This window comes from Parambassis ranga, chromosome 21, assembly GCF_900634625.1.
Source record: "Parambassis ranga chromosome 21, fParRan2.1, whole genome shotgun sequence".
NCBI lineage: Eukaryota > Metazoa > Chordata > Actinopteri > Ambassidae > Parambassis > Parambassis ranga.
Window position 1 is genome coordinate 4,259 of NC_041041.1, and position 17,783 is coordinate 22,041.

Genomic DNA, 17,783 nt, shown 5'->3' on the forward strand with positions numbered 1-17,783 from the left:
CACCTGAAGGATCAGACTCCCAGGGAGAAACACAGCAATGTGATATATGCAGTCCAGTGCAGTGAGGAATGCTCTGATCTGTACATTGGAGAAACTAAACAGCCACTCCACAGAAGAATGGCTCAGCACAAGACTCAGCTGTTCACCTCCACCTCAAAGACAAAGGACACTCCTTTGAGGACAACAATGTCCACATTTTAGACAGGGAGGAAAGGTGGTTTGAAAGAGGAGTCAGGAAGCATCTATGTGAAGCTGGAAGAACCTTCCCTTAACAGAGGCGGTGGCTTCAGACATCATCTTTCTACCACATACAATGCAGTGATTCCATCCATTCCCAGGAAGTTTGCACAGACACACAGCAAGTGTTTGTTTATTTAAATTTTACCCAGACCCACCCACTGAGGTCTGCAACCACATATAAACCATGTTTCCCACCACCAGTCAGAACTGATGAAGCTGCTTGGATGAGCAGAGAAACGTCTTCAAGAAAACTCTACTCTGCTCTACGTATGATGACCTGGATGACTGAGAATCTTCATCAACATGATTTAATATGAAAATTAAAAACTACATATGTTCAACCTTTAAGGATCTACACCCCATCACAGGACACCAGCATGGTCATCACATGAGCAGACGACACAACAGTGGTGGGGTTGATTAGGAATGGTGACGAGTCTGCACACAGAGAGGAGCTGCAGGCGCTCACAGAGAGGAGCAGCGAGAACAACCTCACTCCAAACATAAGAAAAATCTGATAGGAGCTGTGTCACTGACATGCAGTGAGTGCATCTTCACAGACTCATGTAATAATGCAACAATAGCTTGATGTGTTGAAATTAAACATTTACAAAGCTGATTATTATGCATGTGATTATTAACCCATTGGTTGTATAGAATTATACAGTCATCAGCAGTGTTCAGTTTCAATTGAAAAGCTGGAAGCTTTGGACCTGAGGCTCCACAAAGAATGATACTCCATATGCTTCTTAGTTGTTTGTGTTTTACGGATAAAGGCTGAGCCAAAAGTCCAGATGCATCATTTTATTCAAAACATTTGAGTTCCCTACCTGTTACCCCAGAAACCATCGCATCATTTCAAACTGGGGTTCCAGTTTGAAATGTGACTTGGGGCATCTAATTATTATTATTATGATTACCATTATTATAGGACAGAAGGGGGTCTGGGGGTGGTCCCCCAGAAAGTTTTTCATTTACTAGAAGCCATTTCCTGCATACTGGTGGATTTTAACAGGTTGTTAAACACCTGTGTTACATACAGAAGTAAACGCTTATTTTCCCATTCTGGAATCAGATCTACTAATTCCAGCCTGTAACCCTTCTCCTCATGTCCATCGCAGATATGGCAAACAACAGATCATCAGCCAAATAAAACCATCTACTGTACCTTTAAGTAGACAACAGCTTCCTCCCAGCGTTTTCTTTAAGTTGAGTCTAACCATCAATGTACCGTCACAGAGAGCTCCACCTTCTCTACAGTCCCTGGGTTTACACTTCATCTGGTCTCTCTATCACAAAGTCATTGCACTGCCTCCCGATTCATTTTCACATTGATTTTAAAATTCTCTTATTTGTTTTTAAATCCCTTCATGCCTGACATGCTCCAGCTCTACTGCCCTGCTCGCTGTCTCAGGTCAGCTGACCAGTCTCTCTTGGTCGTCCCAAAAACCCAGAGAAAACTCAGGGGAACCGTTCTTCTCTGTCGCGGCTCCTAAACTGTGGAACGAATTGCCTTTGCACCGTAGACAGATGGATTCTTTTATGGCTTTTAAGTCATCACTTAAACACATCTTTTTACTCTGGCTTTTAACTCTGAGTTGTTGACTTTTATTTGTTTTATTGCTCTTACACCTGACTGGTGTTTTTATTGTACTGTTGTATATTCCTGTGCTTTATCAAATTTATACCTTATATTATTTCATTTTATTTATTAGTAATTTATTCTACACTCTATAGGCTGTGTACAGCTCTTTGGCTGACCTTTGTTGTTTTTAAAAGTGCTCTATAAATAAAGATGGATTGGATCACGCAGAGTGGAGTTCGCCCCAATACACACACACACACACACACACACACACACACACACACACACACACACACACACAGGCATGCTCGTAAATGTGCACGACTCTCTCTCTCTCTGTTGGTACTCACCACGAATCTGACTGCATGAAGAACTCTGTTGCTAAGATGTTAGCCTCCTCTGCAGCTGTGTTTTTGTTCTTCCTCTCTGATGACAATATAACAATATATCAAAAATAAATACGAACGATGAAACATAAACATAAAGTCATATCTGCCCGCATCCTTTGCATAGACAGCCTGCTAGCAGACCCACCGACAGCTCGCCAGTAACATGCTAGCGGCCGCACCCCACTCCAGCTGCCACCAATAAAACATTACTGGCATCACGTACTATTCAGACCCGCCAGATACCAAACTACGTACTTAACAAAAATACAACAGAGTAAAGGCGGTTTTAGCTTCATAAACCAACGAAAATCACTGGAGCACACAACCCAGCTTACCTTCAAGGTAGAACAGCGACACTGAACGTGAGCAGGCGCTTGTTCAGGAGGGTTGCGCCCAAACTACGGTGTCCCGGGGGGCTCACTAAGTCTGGGTAAACTGTTACACGGCTGCCACCTAGTGGCCAAAATAAATACCTGTCTTACATATATATGTAGAGTATATATAGTGTGTGTGTGTATGAGAGGAAACTGTTAAATAGCTGCATTTCTTTTCTTTTATCTTGTTAATGAGGAGCTTCTGCAGCTTCTGATGAAAGCAGAGCTGATGAAGCTGCTTGGAGCAGAGCAGCAAAACCTCTTCAAGGAGCTCCAACAAGTCCAGCTGCCCTGCTCCAAAAATGACCTGGATGAAGCTCCATCAATGTGGAGCTGCATGGCTGCAAAGAGAAGGGAACAGGTGCAGAGCTCCACCAGCTTTGGTGTTATATTGCCACCTAGTGGAGTAGATATGAATAATTAACTACTCTGTTATTGGTACATGAATAAATATAATATAGAAGCCCGCACACATGCACCAGAAGTGATTGATGTAACATCTTAATGAGCAAAAATTAACATGAATTAATACATGTGTAAATCTCATTTTGTTATCAATTAAAATTAGAGGTTACAGTTGAGAACCTGCATGTAAAGCAACATTAATGATTAATTAACAGTAAAACTAACCATTTTTTATCCCTGATTAACATAATCAATCAAATCAAATGATCAAAGCCAAGCAAATCATTTATTTCAAGCAATACATTTGTCTGTTTATGTTCAATAAATCCAACTCTATTCAGTTTACCATAAATACCCCCAGATTTGAGACTCTGACACTGACATGTAAATGTTATCCATCCATTAATCAGTGTATCTACTACTTGGGAATGTACTTGGACCACAAACTGGACTTGGACACTGTTAGATAAAATAAGGTCAAGTAAACAAGGTCAAGTCAAGTTTTTTAATTTTATTTATAAAGCACATTTGAAAAAACAACTTTCATTGAACAAAGTGCTGTAGACAGGAGTCAGTCATGTATTAAAAAATTAAATTTATTAAAAGTAAAATAATAAAAGTACAGTAAACAAGATAAAACATGCATAAAAGTGGTAAAAGCCAAGGTGAACAATGTAAACTAAATGTGAGGCTATAAACTGACATGACAGACACACAATGACCAGAACAGAACATGAGTGGTGGTTGTTGAAAAAAAAAACAGGTTAAATTCAGAGACTTAGGTCTACTTCAGTATCTTCTGTGTGTCTTCTTTTTCTTCTTTCGTCCTGTCTGTCTTTCGCCTGTCTCCTTTCCACAATTATCCCCAATCTTCGGGTTGCCCAGGCTGTATTGGTCCTGGTGGTCTACGCTCTCGTTGTAGTCCCAGCCGTGCTGGTAGTCTGCGTATTCCTGGTCGCTTAGGTTGTCCGGGTCTAGGGTGCCCTGCTCGTGTATGCGGAACAGCCAGTCCAATCTCTTATCTGGTGTCTCTGCAACACGTTCTCTTTTTGGAGGTTCCTGTAATTTTACCCATTTTGGCAGAAAGATGTCTACCAGCTGTTCGGGGTCCAACGGTCTGTACTTGTCCCTGCTCTTGGACAGCTGGTTGCAGGGATCCTTGCTCTCAGCAATCAGGTCGCTGCCATGTTGCTTGAGCTCCTCTGGTTCTTTTGCTTCCTGCTCACATTTCAGCTGATCTTGTAAGGAGGACCTGTCCTCTGACAGTTGGCTGATCTTACTGTCCTTCTCCTGGACGGTCTTGTTGGCCTTCTGTAGGTCACTCCTCAGAGTGCAGACCTCGTTGGCCAGCTCCTCACACTTGGAAGAACACTGGGCATGTTCTTCGGCAGCCTTTCTGAGGTTTTCATTTTCTTTTCTGAGCTGGTCACACTTTACCCTTAACTCTAGAGCCTCTTTTTGCTGAAGAGTCAGAGACTGCTTGTAAACTTTTCTGCGTTTGCTCAATTCCAGCTCTCCCTCCTCCAACTGGTCTGAACTTGGCCTTGCTCTTGGCCAGTTCGTTGCAGACATGATTGTTTTCAGGCAACAGGTCAGTGATGACATTCTCCTTACTACCAGCTCTGATTGAATTTCACTGTTACGTTTTCTCGGCTCATCAAGGTGTTTCTCAGTGCTTTCCTTGATTCCTGCTCACGTTTCAGCTGATCTTGTAAGGAGGACCTGTCCTCTGACAGTTGGCTGATCTTACCGTCCTTCTCCTGGACGGTCTTTTTGGCCTTCTCTAGGTCACTTCTCAGAGTGCAGAGCTCGTTGGCCAGCTCCTCACACTTGGAAGAACACAGGGCATGTTCTTCGGCAGCCTTTCTGAGATTTTCATTTTCGTTTGTGAGGACGGTCCCGTTGGCCTTTTCCAGTCCAGTGATCAAGCCGTCTGATTTCACAATAAACTGCTTCACCGTTTGTCCTTTCTTCTCGCGCTTCTCTCGTTCTTTGCGCTCTTTCTTCTCGTGCTTCTCTCGTTCTTTGCGCTCTTTCTTCTCGCGCTTCTCACGTTCTTGGCGCTCTTTTCTCTCGCTCTCTCGCTTTCTCTCGTTCTTGGCGCTCTTTCTTCTCGCGCTTCTCTCGTTCTTGGCGCTCTTTCTTCTCGTGCTTCTCTCGTTCTTGGCGCTCTTCTTCTCGTGCTTCTCTCGTTCTTGGCGCTCTTTCTTCTCGCGCTTCTCTTCTTGTTTTCTGCCTGAAGGCATCAGTTTGGACATCCATCCATCCATCTTCTGTTAACCCGCTTGTCCTGCCAGTGGGAGGGTCACGGGGGGCTGGAGCCTAGCCTAGCTAGCTTTGGGTGAGAGGCGGGGGTATACCCCTGTGAGGCCACGACACACCCTGGATGGGAAACATTGGAGATGCATTAGGAAGGGGACAGGAGACAGTTTGAATGGCTGAAATCGGTCAATGTATGCTGAAGATACGCTGCGCCAAAAAACTACACACCAAGCAGTTGTTCAGAGGGTGCAACCCCCATTAAAATACATGGGATCTGCCCTGAGAGTAGTAACAGGAGCTGACACACCCCTCTCTCCAACTTAATTAGCTTAATTAGGCAGCAGAGCACTTACACACAACACGGCATGTGCATAAATGCGCACAACTCTCTCTTAAATAAACATGAAGAAGTAGTGCACTTATAACTCACTACTGTCTTGGTACTCACCACGAATCTGACTGTATGAAGAAATGTGGAAAAGATGTTAGCCTCCTCTGCAGCTGTGTTGTCGTTCTTCCTCTCTGATCCTTCTCTTCTCCGAGTTAGTCCAGTAATCAGTTTGATTATTTTCCTTTGCACTTTAGGCAGGTTCGTTTCCACGAACTCTCCAAAATCTCCTGCTGTGTCTCTCCTTGAAACTGTCCACCAACACCTTTATTGCACAAAGGTGTACCTTTATATAACTTTGGTATGCCTTTGATCTCTGAGTCATCAAAGGTACCCCTGTCAGCCTGTCACCACGGTAACAGCCCTGCCTGCCTGTATCCATGGCAACCTGAATGTTTCTCAACCGCCCCTAACTGCAGCTCTCTCTGTCCCCCTCCTAATGCATTTCTGATGTAAAAACACCCTCTAAACAACTGCTGCTTTGTCCAAACCGAAGCCTTCAGACCAAAAGTATGGACACAGCCAGAATCACAAGATGTTGCTCTACAACACAGTAATGCGATGTGGACATGTAGCAAAACAGCTCCATAGCAATGAATATGGCAGATATCATGCGTAACGATTGATAAAGAAGCAGCCAAATACTATACAGCTGAAGGATGATCAATATGACAGATATAATGCTTAAAGGTCTGATAAAGACTACAAATATGGCTGCCAAATGCAGCCAAATGCCATATGGTTGCCAAATATGGTAACAGCTCTGCCTGCTCATTAAGCTAAATTAATGTTATTTTTTTTCAAAAGACTATAGTTTTTCAAATATTAAGCAGTTTCTGTGTCATTTTTAACATGGGAGTCTATGAGAGAGCCCTTCAACCAGGGTCATCTGCCAAATTTCTCTCCTCCTACAAATTTCAAGCTTCACACGTATAGACTTAGCCTGCCTGTGTACGTCATCTCCCCAGTTGTGTTGTTTTAGTTTGGTTGTAGTGTTAGGTGTTGTTTTTGCCATCGTTCGTTGTTTTCCACACAGGTGTTGGTGTGTTTATAGATGTCTTACTATGGACATATATGTGATGTCACTCCGATGATCTCATCCATGATATGTTACTGTGAAATATGATTGTGCCTGTGCCTGCTCTAAGATGTGTGTGTGTATTCTGAGAAGCTGTGTCTGTTGGATAACAGAGGGTATAAGACCGCAGGCTGGTTGGAGGCTCATGTTTCCAGAACCAGAACCTGAGCCTATAATGTTTGTAGCAGGTTAGTAGCTCTGCACTTGGTCCACATACACCTGGCCGTGGTCATCGTGGTGATAAGGCAGGTGATGGGGGTCTATGTAAGCTCCAACCTGGTCATTGTAGGCGTAGTTCAGATCCCCCAGGTCATCGGTGGGGGCGTGGTCTCTGCCAGCCAGCAGATTGGTCCGTTTCAGAGCGCGGCCTTCTCCAAATGCACGGTACAGATACACCGCCATGACGAACAGCACCACCTGCAGAGAGGCGGAAACACTCAGTGTGATGGAGCTAGAGTAACATAAGGTTACCATCCAGACTCACTGTATGAGACAGCGTCTAGTGGACACTGGAGGAACTGCAGTTTGTGCTGCTTGGTCTCAGTACCTACCTCAGTACCTCATCTACTAACAGATACAGAGCTGCGCTGATCTTCCTTCTTCTTCACCCTTAATAAATATTTATGTCATATAACCACAAACAGGCAGCCATGTTGATTCAAAAACCATCCAATCAGAAGCAGACAGGAAGTGCTGACACGTCAAAGTGATCTGCTGGTGACTCAGTGAAGACACATAAAAACCCTCAGACTGTGACAAAGGTGTGTTTGCACCCTCTGCAGGCAGTGCAGTGTTACTACCTGCAGTAACTGCAGGGCGACGTCCATGGCGATGATGGTCAGGGAGTTCTCCTGCAGCCAATCACTGAACGTCTGACTGCAGCCCTGAAAACCACAAACCCAGCAGCATCATGGGTAAAACATCACATCACACCAGCGATATGAAACACAGCAGGTTTAGAGCCGCCGGCGCCCCCTCAGGAGCGAGCTCGTGCCGCTCCCTTGGCCAATCAGAGTGAGGTTCAGCAGCTCGGAGCACCAGGAAGAGTTGACGCTGCGCTGAAACGAGTGAAAGCAGGAACACGGAAGCACGTCTGGACTCGTCAGGTTCAGGCTCTGGATGTAGGTGTTGCTCAGCCAATCAGCAGCACCTGGGGGGGGGAAACCCACCACACATCAGCCGAGGGACACAGGTAAAAAACACCTGACTGAGCCCTGGATGTGGTCGCAGCATTTTCCCACGTGACCTGAATGCAGCATCAGACGTTACGCTGACTCACCGTCAGCAGTAGGAACCTGATCTCACAGGTCGCTGCCACGCTGACCGCCAACACCACCGATCACCAGCAGGCCCACGGACACCACCTGCAGCTCCTCTGCACAAACAGAGACACAGAGACAGAGACACACACACAGAGACAGACAGACACACACACACAGTGTCATTGAGCTATGCTAACAGTTCCCCCTTGTTTACAGTCTTTGTGCTAAGCTAGGCTAAAGCAGCGTCCTCTTTGTAAATGTTGGGCTGATCCTTTAAAGCTGCAGTCTTTACCGGAGGGGAGGGAGTTCAGGAAGTTTCCTCTGTCGAACAGGATCCAGATCGCACAGCCGGCCGCACTCAGACCCACAAACTACAGAGGTCAAAGGTCAAGACAAGGCTCTGAGCATCATCGCTGTTCAGACTGTGCTTTACTGTTAAAGTGAACATCTATTCCTACTGTTGGCTTCAAAGAGGAAACTACTAAATAAACCAGCTGACATCAGCAATTCAAAACAAACGAAAAGAAACAGAAAAAGAACACATTGAAAATGTATCCATGATGATCAGAAGGACTCTGACTGATTAATCCAGAGGAATCTTTTCTCAGACCTCCTGGATGAAAAAGGCCTCTGAGCTTATTGAAGGATGTGAAGATGGACTCACCAGAAACACGGTGTTAAAGACTGCCAAGCAGAACTTCAGCAGCTCCACCTTCACCTCCAGCTTCTCCTCCACCTTCATCTCCACAGGCAGCAGACCACGGTCCGTTCAGGTCCCTCCGTCTGACCCTCAGAGGACCGACACTGCAAACGCCTGCGATCAGAGTTCAATTCCTCATTGTCTGTAAACATTAAACTGGTCTCAGAGTCTCCAAGGAGACGCGGCACACACGTCTATCACATAAGGCCATGTTGTAGGACAGGACCTGGACTCTCTGACAGAGGTGTGCCAGAGGAGGACGTGGTCCAAAATAAAGACTATACTGGACTGTCCCTCTCACCCGCTCCACACTGTGCTGACCAGCTACAGGAGCTCGTTCAGCAGCAGACTCCGACTCCCACGATGCACCACTGAGAGACACAGGAAGTCATTCCTGCCTGTCAATCAAACTACTGAACTCTGAACTGTGACAGTCACTCAGACACTGTACATTCATACTGGTACATTCATGTCCTGCTCTTTACTATGTAAAGGTTTTTATACAGTAGTAAATATGTGTCTTCTTCTTTAGATACAACTCAGGGATTTAAATGCTGTCTAGGTATTTAGATTATTATATATATATTATATATTTCTATTTCTATTTCAAACTTCAATTTATCTTTGATTTCTTTGTCTGTAACAAAAAAGAATTTCCCCTCAGGGACAAATAAAGGAATTCTGATTCTGATACTTGCAGCTATTTGACAATACCAACACGCGGCCACCAGAGGGCACCGATGAAGCCAAATATAGAGAAAAAACATGGAATTCTTTAAAAAGAAGAAGAGACAAATGCACCAAAATGTTGTTCTTAGGAAACTCCCCCAGCAGTATTTATAGGACAGATGTGAATCAGACAACCCACATAAACTGTTTTAAAGTCTGCAGGCCATTTGAATTTGAATATGAACAAAGAAGATTTGACAAAGAGGATGCTACATCTTCCTCCTGTGTTGCACAGAGGGGGAAATATCTGATCTCCAATGCTACACATCTCATTACACATGCACCATGATGACATCATGTGTGGACACTACCATTCAAAAGTTTGGGGTCACCGAGCCACTTCTAGAGCTTCTCTGATCAGCATTACTCAGCTGTGCTAACATCATCTCACAGCACTGTTCTAATCATCAATTAGCCTTTTTAACACAATCGGCTAACACAATGCACCATTAGGACGACGCTTGTGCCAAAATCTGATCGTGTGCGATTAATCGTCAGAAAAATTGTCACCGATTACTATATTTACCACTCATCAATTACTGCAATTAGTGCCTCGTCATGATGATGCATTTTTGTGTGACGTACTCTCCCCTGCAAGTGCACACATGTAAGCCCACAATAATAAATCACAATAATGGCAGAAGGCGGTGGTGTTCAGTTAAATGACGCGGAGCAGGACATTCTAACAGAGGTTCAACGTCTGTCACCATAAGCTGGAGCACGAAGAAAGGCGAAGAAAGCGTGACGAGGTCACAACGCCAGCTACAGCGAGGCCTCCTCCAGCAGATATTGGAAAGAATTCCAGTCGGCCGAGAATCCGCGACATGTTTAGTATTATGCTCCTTACAACCAACCTAACGTAACGCAGGTTGATTTGCACAAACACACAGTTACATGTGAAATTGTCCAGTTTGTTTGTTTTTTCTGCTGCTGTTCTACAGTATGAGTGAAAACATGCACTAGTGTGGGACGTATTCCAGCCACAGGTTAGCAGGTCTGTTTGCACAGACATTTTTTTAACCTTAAATAATCACTGATGTGTAATCATTATCAGCTAAATGCCATAAATAATCGTGACTCATTCTTTGGCCAATATCGCCCAAACCTAATTACAACACAGGAGTGATGGCTGCTGGAAGTGCCTCTGTTCACCTTTGTATATATTCCATTAAATAACAATACAATATATTATATATATATATATAATATATACAAAAACATACCTGTTAACACTGGTACACTCTGCTCACTCACAGCACCCTGCTGCAGCTCAGCACACACCCGCAGAAAACACACACACAAAATGAACACATGCCACAACCTTCTCAACTACATGACCGCACACAGACACATCACAGCATGACCCGCTGCTCTCTAACAGCCCATTTACCACACCGACAGGAAACACCTCGTAGGACCTTCAGGAACAAAACACAACGTCAAAAACAACACACAACACCGTCTCATTAATCACATAAACTACACACACACACAACAGTTACACAACACCTGCATCCGCACATGCCTGTCGCTCTGGTTGACAGGCAGCAGCCTCAGCTCCTGTCAAACCAACCAAACACTATCAGTTTATAACACATCACAACGTGTCATCACCAACAAACAGGATCACTGGTCCCACTCCAACAGGACCCGTCACAACAACACTACACAACTCCACATCACAATGTTTCTCTTTCGTCCTCTGGTTCTACTTGAAACATGAACAGTATCATTCACTGACATGGACCCATTTGGCCCGTTGCTTGTCTGAACTGACCCGGTGCGTCCAGGTGCCGATGTCGCTCTGTATGACACAGGTGCAGCAACATGCTGACGGGCCTCCCTCACCAGGAACCTCTCTGAGCTCCTCCGGTACCTCTTACTGGAACGCTTCCTAGCTTCTATACAGCTGCTTCTGATGGGTCACAGGCCCAGACAGCAGCTCGGCATAAATCCAGCCTGCAGACACATGCAGACACACAAATGTCTACAACTACACAGCTACATTACACTCACTCACCAACCGCCGACTGTGTTGTACATATGAAATCTCCGCCTTCGTTCACACTGCAAACCTCTGGCTGGCCTTCATCACACAAACACCACTCAACACATTAGCCAGAGACTCTTTTCATCCATGTGTCACAGCCAGTGGTTAGGCCCTTTGTTTGGAGGAGGTTTGTGACAAAAAAATAATTTTCTCACCAAAAAAGAAATTCAAAATAAGAACTAATCAAATCAAATCACGGCAACAAAACCGGATCTCTCCTCCTGCCTTCCTCCTCCTGCACACACCTCGCCCCGCCTGTCTGCAGGTGTTTTAGAGCTGATTGCCAGGGAGGAGCCATCCATTCATTCTATACAATCCGTACATTCTATCCATAAAAACAATTCAAATCATAATCTAATCAGTAGCAACATAAACTCTGATTGTCAACATATTTACGTCTATTCAAAATTCATCTGGCTCCATGCGTAATGAACACACAGTGACCCGACTCACTGCTTCCCTCTCCACACACACACAGACAACTGCACACTTCTTCAAAATCTTTATGACTCATCACATGAGCTTCTAAGACCTTTGGACATTTATTAAACAACTACCTAACCTCACAAACTATTTGTGAATGGGAAATATTTAGCAACACAACACACTGACACTGACAAACCATGACCTGAGGGTCAGCTGCTGTGTGTCCTGACACTGACTGTCGAGCTTCTGTTATCATCACACACAGGGCCTGTGGCATAAACACAACAACGACACATTAACTGTGGGACTTCAGGACGACATTTCTACTCTGTTACACAACATACTCAAACCGCACATACCTGCATCACTGCTGATTCACTCTACACTTCATTCAGCTGGATCATCTTCTGCTCCAGGACCTACACAAAAAACACATTCAACTCATTTCCACTATTTTAATATTGCAATTTAAATACTGCTAACAGTGTCAGCTACCTCAAAGCACGTCTAACAGCAACAGTAACATTACAGCAGCTCAGCTATGCTAAAACATGTCCTGTGCTGAGGCCACGTCAGCCTCTACACACTATGTTTAAGGCTGCCTGAAGCTGTACTGCTGCTTTGGTCCGGTCTGTCTGAGGCAGACCATCACACTGATTCAACTATCTAAGTAACTATCTAAGTAACTAACTAACAAGAAGACATTTATACTCAGTTCAAAGGGAAGCAGGCAGAATTAGACCAGCAGGGGGCAGTATGAGAGAAGAAAGATGCATTAAAAGACTCAGACTTGGACACACTGGGTTAAACAAACACTGAAACGAACAGGTAAACATACATCAGGGCTCTGGAGGATTGTACTGAAGAAGAAACAGTCCCTCATGTGTTCTGCATATGTCCAGCACACACAACAGAAAGAAACAAGTTCCAGAGGGAGGAAGCTAAGGAAAGCAGCATGAATGAATTCAGATACCATCTATTCTAAAAGGGAAACCTTGGAGATATTTGCTAAGTTATCTAAACAGGCTTAGTTTTTAGGATTTAGCTGTTTTGTTTCGCTCTCTCCACTCAGGCCCACACTGCAGTATAGTATGGGTGGTAATGCACCGGGGTAGGATGCCACTTGCCAATAAACTAGAAGAAGAAGAAGAAGACAACAACATAAACGGCGAGCAAACTGGGTAGAAGTCCGGCCGCAGCTCAGGTCAAGATAAATACCTAATTTGCAAGTTAGCACCGTAATGTAATGGCGGATAGTTTATAATGACTGAAGTGTTGTCACTCGGCTAGTTAGCTGTGCAGAGAGTTAGCTTCTGTGTTTGGTGACTTGTATCGCGGGACACCGGGGACAACAATCTGGCCTTCTTGGACTGCACAGTACATATTGAGGAGGACAGGAGCCTCAATGTGGAAGTGTACAGGAAACCCACACACACGGACCAGTACCTGTTGTTTGATTCACACCACCCACTGGAACACAAACTGGGAGTCATCAGGACCCTGCAGCACAGAGCACAAACTGTACCCACCAGCTCAGAGGGGAAGAAGAAGGAGCAACACCACATCAGGAAGGCCCTGCAGACCTGTGGCTACCCCAAGTGGGCACTCATCAAAGCCACAAAAACAAGACCCCCCAACAACAAGAAGAAGGACGACACCAGGCGGAGGAAGAACATCTCCATTCCATATGTGTCAGGAGTATCAGAGAAACTCCGCAGGATCTTCAACAACCATCACATCCCGGTCCATTTCAAACCTATGACAACACTGAGACAGAGACTGGTTCACCTGAAGGATCAGACTCCCAGGGAGAAACACAGCAATGTGATATATGCAGTCCAGTGCAGTGAGGAATGCTCTGATCTGTACATTGGAGAAACTAAACAGCCACTCCACAGAAGAATGGCTCAGCACAAGACTCAGCTGTTCACCTCCACCTCAAAGACAAAGGACACTCCTTTGAGGACAACAATGTCCACATTTTAGACAGGGAGGAAAGGTGGTTTGAAAGAGGAGTCAGGAAGCATCTATGTGAAGCTGGAAGAACCTTCCCTTAACAGAGGCAGTGGCTTCAGACATCATCTTTCTACCACATACAATGCAGTGATTCCATCCATTCCCAGGAAGTTTGCACAGACACACAGCAAGTGTTTGTTTATTTAAATTTTACCCAGACCCACCCACTGAGGTCTGCAACCACATATAAACCATGTTTCCCACCACCAGTCAGAACTGATGAAGCTGCTTGGATGAGCAGAGAAACGTCTTCAAGAAAACTCTACTCTGCTCTACGTATGATGACCTGGATGACTGAGAATCTTCATCAACATGATTATAATATGAAAATTAAAAACTACATATGTTCAACCTTTAAGGATCTACACCCCATCACAGGACACCAGCATGGTCATCACATGAGCAGACGACACAACAGTGGTGGGGTTGATTAGGAATGGTGACGAGTCTGCACACAGAGAGGAGCTGCAGGCGCTCACAGACAGGAGCAGCGAGAACAACCTCACTCCAAACATAAGAAAAAATCTGATAGGAGCTGTGTCACTGACATGCAGTGAGTGCATCTTCACAGACTCATGTAATAATGCAACAATAGCTTGATGTGTTGAAATTAAACATTTACAAAGCTGATTATTATGCATGTGATTATTAACCCATTGGTTGTATAGAATTATACAGTCATCAGCAGTGTTCAGTTTCAATTGAAAAGCTGGAAGCTTTGGACCTGAGGCTCCACAAAGAATGATACTCCATATGCTTCTTAGTTGTTTGTGTTTTACGGATAAAGGCTGAGCCAAAAGTCCAGATGCATCATTTTATATTCAAAACATTTGAGTTCCCTACCTGTTACCCCAGAAACCATCGCATCATTTCAAACTGGGGTTCCAGTTTAAAAATGTGACTTGGGGCATCTAATTATTATTATTATTATGATTACCATTATTATAGGACAGAAGGGGGTCTGGGGGTGGTCCCCCAGAAAGTTTTTCATTTACTAGAAGCCATTTCCTGCATACTGGTGGATTTTAACAGGTTGTTAAACACCTGTGTTACATACAGAAGTAAACGCTTATTTTCCCATTCTGGAATCAGATCTACTAATTCCAGCCTGTAACCCTTCTCCTCATGTCCATCGCAGATATGGCAAACAACAGATCATCAGCCAAATAAAACCATCTACTGTACCTTTAAGTAGACAACTGCTTCCTCCCAGCGTTTTCTTTGAGTCTAACCATCAATGTACCGTCACAGAGAGCTCCACCTTCTCTACAGTCCCTGGGTTTACACTTCATCTGGTCTCTGTATCACAAAGTCATTGCACTGCCTCCCGATTCATTTTCACATTGATTTTAAAATTCTCTTATTTGTTTTTAAATCCCTTCATGCCTGACATGCTCCAGCTCTACTGCCCTGCTCGCTGTCTCAGGTCAGCTGACCAGTCTCTCTTGGTCGTCCCAAAAACCCAGAGAAAACTCAGGGGGAACCGTTCCTTCTCTGTCGTCCTAAACTCTGTTGTCCTAAACTGTGGAACCAATTGCCTTTGCACCGTAGACAGATGGATTCTTTTATGGCTTTTAAGTCATCACTTAAAACACATCTTTTTACTCTGGCTTTTAACTCTGAGTTGTTGACTTTTATTTGTTTTATTGCTCTTACACCTGACTGGTGTTTTTATTGTACTGTTGTATATTCCTGTGCTTTATCAAATTTATACCTTATATTATTTCATTTTATTTTATTAGTAATTTATTCTACACTTGATAGGCTGTGTACAGCTCTTTGGCTGACCTTTGTTGTTTTTAAAAGTGCTCTATAAATAAAGATGGATTGGATCACGCAGAGTGGAGTTCGCCCCAATACACACACACACACACACACACACACACACACACGGCATGCTCGTAAATGCGCACGACTCTCTCTCTCCCTCTGTTGGTACTCACCACGAATCTGACTGCATGAAGAACTCTGTTGCTAAGATGTTAGCCTCCTCTGCAGCTGTGTTTTTGTTCTTCCTGTCTGATGACAATATAACAATATATCAAAAATAAATACGAACGATGAAACATAAACATAAAGTCATATCTGCCCGCATCCTTTGCATAGACAGCCTGCTAGCAGACCCACCGACAGCTCGCCAGTAACATGCTAGCGGCCGCACCCCACTCCAGCTGCCACCAATAAAACAAACATTACTGGCATCACGTACTATTCAGACCCGCCAGATACCAAACTACGTACTTAACAAAAATACAACAGAGTAAAGGCGGTTTTAGCAGGCTTCATAAACCAACGAAAATCACTGGAGCACACAACCCAGCTTACCTTCAAGGTAGAACAGCGACACTGAACGTGAGCAGGCGCTTGTTCAGGAGGGTCGCGCCCAAACTACGGTGTCCCGGGGGGCTCACTAAGTCTGGGTAAACTGTTACACGGCTGCCACCTAGTGGCCAAAATAAACACCTGTCTTACATATACATATATATGTAGAGTATATATAGTGTGTGTGTGTATGAGAGGAAACTGTTAAATAGCTGCATTTCTTTTCTTTTATCTTGTTAATGAGGAGCTTCTGCAGCTTCTGATGAAAGCAGAGCTGATGAAGCTGCTTGGAGCAGAGCAGCAAAACCTCTTCAAGGAGCTCCAACAAGTCCAGCTGCCCTGCTCCAAAAATGACCTGGATGAAGCTCCATCAATGTGGAGCTGCATGGCTGCAAAGAGAAGGGAGCAGGTGCAGAGCTCCACCAGCTTTGGTGTTATATTGCCACCTAGTGGAGTAGATATGAATAATTAACTACTCTGTTATTGGTACATGAATAAATATAATATAGAAGCCCGCACAAATGCACCAGAAGTGATTGATGTAACATCTTAATGAGCAAAAATTAACATGAATTAATACATGTGTAAATCTCATTTTGTTATCAATTAAAATTAGAGGTTACATTGAGAACCTGCATGTAAAGCAACATTAATGATTAATTAACAGTAAAACTAACCATTTTTTATCCCTGATTAACATAATCAATCAAATCAAATGATCAAAGCCAAGCAAATCATTTATTTCAAGCAATACATTTGTCTGTTTATGTTCAATAAATCCAACTCTATTCAGTTTACCATAAAATACCCCACAGATTTGAGACTCTGACACTGACATGTAAATGTTATCCATCCATTAATCAGTGTATCTACTACTTGGGAATGTACTTGGACCACAAACTGGACTTGGACACTGTTAGATAAAATAAGGTCAAGTAAACAAGGTCAAGTCAAGTTTTTTAATTTTATTTATAAAGCACATTTGAAAAAACAACTTTCATTGAACAAAGTGCTGTAGACAGGAGTCAGTCATGTATTAAAAAATTAAATTTATTAAAAGTAAAATAATAAAAGTACAGTAAACAAGATAAAACATGCATACAAGTGGTAAAAGCCAAGGTGAACAATGTAAACTAAATGTGAGGCTATAAACTGACATGACAGACACAATGACCAGAACAGAACATGAGTGGTGGTTGTTGGAAAAAAAAACAGGTTAAATTCAGAGACTTAGGTCTACTTCAGTATCTTCTGTGTGTCTTCTTTTTCTTCTTTCGTCCTGTCTGTCTTTCGCCTGTCTCCTTTCCACAATTATCCCCAATCTTCGGGTTGCCCAGGCTGTATTGGTCCTGGTGGTCTACGCTCTCGTTGTAGTCCCAGCCGTGCTGGTAGTCTGCGTATTCCTGGTCGCTTAGGTTGTCCGGGTCTAGGGTGCCCTGCTCGTGTATGCGGAACAGCCAGTCCAATCTCTTATCTGGTGTCTCTGCAACACGTTCTCTTTTTGGAGGTTCCTGTAATTTTACCCATTTTGGCAGAAAGATGTCTACCAGCTGTTCG

The 17,783-nt window shown here is 43.9% G+C and overlaps 1 long non-coding RNA gene across 1 annotated transcript; it reads right to left on the bottom strand.

Annotated features, from left to right (window-relative positions):
• Window positions 1-8,169: 8,169 nt before the first annotated feature.
• LOC114453762 (uncharacterized) lies at window positions 8,170-12,118 on the bottom strand. Its single transcript, XR_003672473.1, has 3 exons — window positions 12,091-12,118; window positions 8,648-8,797; window positions 8,170-8,354 (listed from the first exon to the last, which is right to left on the bottom strand). It is a non-coding gene; the product is annotated as an uncharacterized LOC114453762 (long non-coding RNA).
• Between the last annotated feature and the right edge of the window lie 5,665 nt (window positions 12,119-17,783).